Here is a 7,530-nt window from a genome sequence, read left to right as displayed (position 1 = left end):
TAGAGGTCAAGATACATATTTTCCCTAAAATATTCCTTCCGAGGAGTGGCTAGTGGGTTTGAACCGCCAGCCTTCTGGTTAGCAGTCAAGTGCTTTAGCCACTATGCTACCAGAGCTCCTAATAGTGGTCATTAATTTCTTCTGAAGCCACAACATTTTGGGGGCTCTTCCAGGATGACCACTGTGTCTTAGGGCCTACTCTGGCTGCTCCTGGGAAGGAGGGACCTCTAAAGGAGATGCTGCCTGAGACGTTCCAGGGTCCTGGACTCCTAACTCCCTGGTTGAGCAACCGCCCGAGGATGCCTTCGCAACAAATTTGGCTTGAGTCACCTGGTTCCTCTGGAGATAAGCTTGTTAGCCTGTAAGGCCAGGCTCTCTGTTGATTAGGAGAGGGGATTGGATGTGATCTAAAAAAACTCCCCAAACTTTTCTCACCAGGACACTGGGTTGAGAAAACCTGCCCAGAGAAAACTTGTTTTCCTGGAGCCTGGTCTGGTAAAACATTGGTGAACTGCCCTTGTTTTACTAGAATTCCTTCCTGTCCTCTCGAGAGTGCCTGGTACTTCTGGAATCCAACACGTGTTTTACTATTTTATGTTATGTCATCTTCTCAGTGGTTTTGTCACCTGGTACTCTTTTCTCTTTGTTTGCCTCTAATTAACCTTCTAATTTATGGACTTGTGACCATTGCCCTGACTGACTGGACAGCTGGACAGAAAATTTCTCTTAGGTTATGTTATCTACTTATACGTTTCCTTTTTGCAGGACTGTGCTGTTACTCACAGTAAATGAGTTTTAATTCTAAAATATTTTATTGGATTGAAAGGTTTGAGCATTTCGTCCAAAGTCTCTTAAAAGATCTTGATTGATTTTATGCAAAACCTTGGGATTTTTATGGTTTAAATGAATGGATCATTGATTTGACCACTCAAGGGACCCTTCAAGAATTTGCGCCTTGGGAACTGAAATTTTACTTATTTTCATTATTATTGTTACTACAGTAAATATTTAATCTTACTCTCAAATTCAGGATTAAAATTGTAGGATAAATAAATTAGCATTTTAGGATTTTGGAGTTAATATGTATTTAATATATGTGTTAATGACTGTGTCTGACTAACTGAAACCCTAAAGGATTAGGAAGCTGGGAATAAGATCAGAGGATTATTCTTAAATTAAGGAGATTTTATTGACTTTTATATTAGCTCAACTATAATTTGAAGCAGTTTAAGAAAACTATTGCAGATACATTACTACCATTTTGTGAAAAATATGGGAAATTCATGTGTAAAGGAAAAGGCCCCTCTCCAATATATGTTAAATAATTTTAGACTAGCCTACACTGTGGATTATGGTATTAAATTCAACCCCAGGCACCTCCAGACTTTGTATAAGTTGAAGTAATATTAATGAATGGCTAATCAATAGTCTAACATTAGAAATTTACATTGTTTTCAGTTTTCTTTTCTGTTACTGGTAGTGTGGGATAAAAATGTCTGGGCATTTACTTTACCCTTACTCTTCTTCACTTCTATCATCTCACTATTTTTGGATTGATTATTATATATAAAATTGTTAAATTAAGTGGTGTATATAAAATTGTTAAATTAAGTGGTGCCATGCATTTTTGAAACTCTGGATTCATTTTACTAAATTCTTGCCCTAAAGTTCTCAAATTACATTTTTACTAGTGATGCTTGATAGTTCTTGTTTAACCACATGCTTATTTCTTAAAAATAGATGAGCTAATTTTATGGGGAAGTATTTTTATCTTTGTAATTTATTATTGAAACAATATAGACCAATTGAAATATTTTTTTACATGTAAAATTCAGTAACATTGATTATATCCTTCGAGTGATACTTGGTTAAGCTTGGTTCAACACCCCCCCTCAATTCTGGTCTGGCTTCTAGCTGACAAGAAGGTTGAAATTTTAATCCTTAATAAATAACTTTAATTAAGATCACCCCCTCAGCTGAGACATTGCTATTTTGGTCCAGTTTTGCTTGATTTGTTTGTGTGTAAAAAGTGTGTGTACATGGCACCGGTGCAATAATTTCGAGTAATTACAAATGTGATTAAGTGAATGTAAGTGTAATTGAGTGATTGTAGGTGTGGTTGAGTGAATGTAGGTGTGATTACAATTAAGTAACCAATATTTTGTACCAGAATGGGACTTCTTAACTGTATTCTGAAAAACTGAACTTCTGTAAGTTAAGGAAGAGAAGTTATATCCTTCCTTAAATCCATTTTTAAGTCAGACAAAACCATTTTTTTTTAAATCCATTTTTAAATCATGTTCCAGCTGAAACCATGCCTGCCAGAACTTGCTCTCTTCTGCCTTTTGACCCTTTCCCTCCCTCAGGAAAGCAAGTTAACTGTTTATCATTAACCATGCCTCCTTTACCATCTATACAAACTACGATGCAAAAGGCAAGGGCCATGGATGAGGACATTCCACTAGAATTAAAACATGTTTTTCCCTTAATAAAATACATAAATCAGCAGACTAATCAACCAATGTGAGAACATAAAACATTTTCTTTTAAAACTCTTGAAGATTTGAAACAAGCTGCTGCTACCTATGGGCCAACAGCACCATTTGTAAAAACCTTAATAAATACCATTGCTCAAGAAGTTTTATGTCCTTACAATTGATATATGCTGGCTAAAACTGCATTAGAAAAAGGAGATAATTAATCCAGAGGCTAAGGCTTTTTGTTACACCCAACCAAAAGCCCAAGGCCATATACATACAATGGAATGGTAATCAAGGTGGAAAGATGAACCTGCAATGTTTTTAAAGTATTGTGTGTTTTGGATTATGTGTTTATCTGAATGTACTCCATACTGTTTTGAGCCAATTAAGAAAATTGTAATTATTAAAATAAAGCATTTTGTGGTGGTTAACACATAAAATGACTTAGTATAATCTAAACTACTGAACGAAACCACCTTAAGAACTAAACTGAAAGTTTTAGCATGGCCTGAAAAGCAAGAGGGAAAGTAAAATAACTAGTAATAATTAAAAAAAAAAAAAATAGAGGGGGGAGAAGAGAATAGTTTTGTCTTAAAGTAGAATGTCTGGTCATCCCAGAACATTAAAAATAATAAGTGTAAAAAAAAATGTGTAGTAAGTTGTAGAAGATTTGAGGGAAAGTGAACTTTATTTGCCTTACTTTTAATACCTGCAAATAGTAATTGTGAAGAAACAATGAAGAACATTGAAACTTTGATAACTTTAGATCAGTTCTGGTGGATTTATTCATAAGATGGAAAAAGAATGGTGAATCTTTCACTGCAAAATGTCACACTGACAATATAATTTCTATTAAATATCATAGTATTTAAGAGGGGTTAAGTGGTATGAACTAAAACCCTATGTCATGACAGGTTTCTAGCAGTGATAAGTTCAAATAAATGTTAACTATTACATGAAATGTATTTGGCCAGTGGAAATGAAAATTGGAAAAGATTTTAAATAGATCACTACAAATGATTTATTTGTGTAAATGGATTATACAATTAAGAATAATATCTTAAAAAAAAATTAAGGGTATCTTTTAGGACTCTAAAGACCCTTAGCTTGCCTCTGTTCCTCCCCATCTGCCCCTCAGAAAGCAGTCTCTTCAGCACACACCCAGAGTGGTGTTGGCCAGGGTTCTAGGCCAGGTCCATCAGGGCAATATCCATTACATCAGGTTCCAGCCGGTTTAGATTATGAAGGAAATCCTGGAGTTTCATTTGGACTCATATACCATTCACCATGGCTGATTTCCATTAATATGTTATTAACTACCTTATCCCTGAAAAAAGGTGAATAGTATTAGAGAAAACTAAAACAGAAACCAATAGACTTCATAACCTGAAAACCTATCCAAGGGCCACAGCCATCAGGAACAGATCCAGAGTGCAATACCCAGGGGACAGAGCAAGATTAACTCATTTAAAGAGTGTATTGTCATAGGACTCAAAACATCCTAAAATATGACACAAACTCCAAAATTAAAAGGGGGACTGGGTATGAATACTTCTCAACTTGTAAAGGTTACCTTTAAGGTCTACAGTAACCAGGACCAGGAGCAGGAGCAACAGAAGCAAAGAGACATAAAGCAACAAACTACCTTGCTGGCTGCTACCCTGGGAGACCTGCCACAAAGTCAATCCAACCGGGTAAGTCCCCATGGGCCCCCAACGTATAGAAAGGGAGTGAATCAAGCTCCTTCTCTAAGAGGGTTAAAACCTCAACAGTGTGCTTACTGCAAGAAGGATTGGCACTGGAAAAGGGAGTGCCCATAATGAGCCCTCCAAAACCAAACAAAAGGGGCCCAGCAGATAGTAAGCACAGCTGACAGCAATCAAGAATGATGAGGCCCAGAGGCTCCTTTACAGACTGGGCAAATTCCTATCTCCTACTAGGAGCCTGGGTGGCAATAACTTGGAAAACAGCCCATTGAATCTCTATTGGACACAGGGGCAACCTCAGTCCTAAACATCTTCAAGGCCCCTCTGTCTCAGAAGACTATGAGCATTACTGGAGTTTCAGTAATGTAAAAATCTTCTTCAGCCTCTTGAATGCCAGGTTGGGAGCATTGTATTAACTTAGAAATTTTTATACATGCCTGAATGTCCTGTTCCTCTGTTGGAATAAGACTTAATAACCAAGTTAAATACTCAAATTACTTTCTCAACTAACAAACTCCAGGTGAATGTGAATCCCGATCAGACATTGGCCTTACAGACAACCTCCTGCAATTCCCTGCTACTATGGACTATAGAAGCTACTAACAGAACTGTCACTACAACCTGTAATGGGAAAATATGCCCTGTATACTTGACTGAGTAAACTGTACAAAATCTTCCAAAAGGTTACACAAGACTATTTGACCTATATTAGAAACAACCCAAAGTGCAGTCCACCTCCAGTGATAAGAAAAATTCAAACAAAAAGAACTGAGCCTATGTGAGGACTGGCAGGTAAAATTTAGAACTCCCGAGAAATCAAGTACCTGTTAGTATTTATAGATAATTTCATTGGATGGGTAAAAACCTTTCCCTGAAGCAAGGAAAAGCAGCAGAGGTGAATAAACCCTATTAAAATCATCCCCAGTTTAGTTTGCTAGTCTCAGTTCAAAGTATGAGGGAACATTTGCATCTCAAATAGCCCAACAAGTAACAGGAGTAGTCTACTGACAGGAAAAACTAAGAAGATGAAACACTTTTAAGAAGACACTAGCCAAGATGTGCCAAGAGACCAATTTATCTTAGATAAAACTTTTACTTGACCTGCTGAGGATCTGGGTTACCCCAGAAGCAGGCTTAAGTTAAGCCCATGTGAAATATTATATGGGAGACCATTTTCTAGAGTGTGGCATCCTAGTTATGCGGGAAAGGGAGACCTTAAAATTGTTAAGGAATTGGATATTTGAAAACATGTACAAACTTTATCTGCAATATTAACCAGTTTAATTCCAGTAGGTTGTTATGTCCTAAAGATACTCCCCTCCCTAGCTTCTATCCAGGTGATTGGGAATGCAATGACTGGACTCCCAGAACCAACACCCTCCACCCTTACTAAACTCTTATACCATTGCCAGCCAGGAGGACTAGTCCTGGTGAAAAGACACACTGCTACAGGATTAACCCTGCATTGGAAGGGACCTTGCAATGTGGTTTTGACGACACCCACAGCCGTGAAAGTGAATGGCTTCACACTGTGGATTCATTACACACATCTGAAGCTGGCACCTCCCAATTCATAATGATAAATCTTCAAGGACCCCAATCAACCTCTCAAGCTAAGAGTGTCTCATTCCCCTGTTTCGTGGTCTTAACTTACTTATGTTTATGTACAGGTTAGTCACAGGTTTTTGCTGGAAAGTATCCCCTACCCAGTTTCAATGAACAGTAACTGAAGGTACCACAGGACAAGTGGCCTTCAAGGCCACTCAGCATGATGACCTTGAAGCTTACAGTTTTAAAGTAGATTTGCACACCTTAGTATATCCCAAGGTAAGAAGGAGTTACTCATGTACAGTCACTAATTATGGGAACCCCTGTGTATATCCATGCTCCCCAAAACACTTGGTTTTCTTACTCATTTGACTTAGACACCTGTATATCTATTTATGCATTCAGTGTTTCTCAAAAACCTGTGTTTTGCACCTCAGTACATATGTTAACCCAGATTGATATACATGAGGAGACCAGAGCCTAGCCTAACTAACAGTCCCAGAATACCTTAAGCATAAAAGAATTCCCATATTAATTTCCCTACTTGTGAGATTGGGAATTGCAGGGTCTGCAGCCACAGGAGTCTCGACCCTTACAACCCAGGACCAGGGCTTGAGAGGACTAACTCAAAATATCAACATAAATTTGAATGGACTAGAACTCTCTATCTCAGAGCTCTCCAAGCAAGTTGAATCCCTAGCTGAGGTAACCTTGCAAAATAAAAAAAATATATAAAAGAAAGGCAAAATAGACTAAACTCAAGTAAAGGATGATAACAAAACTTATTTGACTGGTCACCATGGGCAACAACCCTTGTTACTAACCTGATAGGTCCACTAGCATTGCCTCTACTTGACCTCATCATTGAACCCAGCCTGTTAAACACCCTAATCAAGTTCATAAAAAATAGGATTGGGGACGTGAAACTCATGGTTTTTAGAACCCAGTACACAACACTTGATACTCAAGAACAGAATGATGAATCAATGATTTGATTCTCAAACAAAAGCACTAGGGAATGAAGTAGGTGATTCTATTTTATAATAACTTGTTAAAACTCCATTTTGCAGCAAAGTCCATTTCACAAGAACTCCAGCATAACAGTGTTTTTACTTTTCCCTACCCTTCTCAGACAGCCCATTAGCTATCTAAACCAAACATCTCTGAGAATCCACTCACCCCTTCCTTTCCCTGAGAGCTCTGTTAATAGTAATTCCTGGAGTTAGGGGCCCACATCCTGCCAACAGAAATACTCAGAATTGAGGACACTTACTCCGGATTGTGTGTTTCCATTCTGATAATAAGCTGACCACCAATCTTCCTTAACGTAGTAAGCTGACCATTAATCTTCCCTAAACAATAACCTGGCAATTTATATCACTTCTTTAACATACTTGCTTGCCTGCTTTCAGTCCTAAGCTATATAAACCTGCCAGAAATCAGACTTGGGGCTGCAGTTGGGGAGAATGCTTTAGTTCCCTGCAGCCTGGCTATAGCTGAATAAAGACTCTTCCAAATTCTGGACATTATAGTGATCATTAATTTCTTCTGAACTCCCAACATAGTGACCCTATGTACAGCAGAAAAAAACACTGCCCAGTCCTGTGCCAGCTCCACAATATCTGCTATATCTGAGCCTTTCATTGTAGCCACTGTATCAATCGATCCTGTTGTGGGCCTTCCCATTTTTCCTTGAATTTACCAAGCATAATAGCAGCTCCAGTAGACAAAGCCAATTACTATAATGAAATGTGCAAAGACCTGGAGTCTGAAAACCAAAAAAGAAGAACACGCTC

The sequence above is a fragment of the Orycteropus afer genome, unplaced genomic scaffold, assembly GCF_000298275.1.
Source record: "Orycteropus afer afer isolate SDZICR_OR568_19922 unplaced genomic scaffold, OryAfe1.0 scaffold00125, whole genome shotgun sequence".
In the NCBI taxonomy this organism is placed as follows: Eukaryota; Metazoa; Chordata; class Mammalia; order Tubulidentata; family Orycteropodidae; genus Orycteropus; species Orycteropus afer.
Note: the sequence above shows the minus strand (reverse complement) of the source record.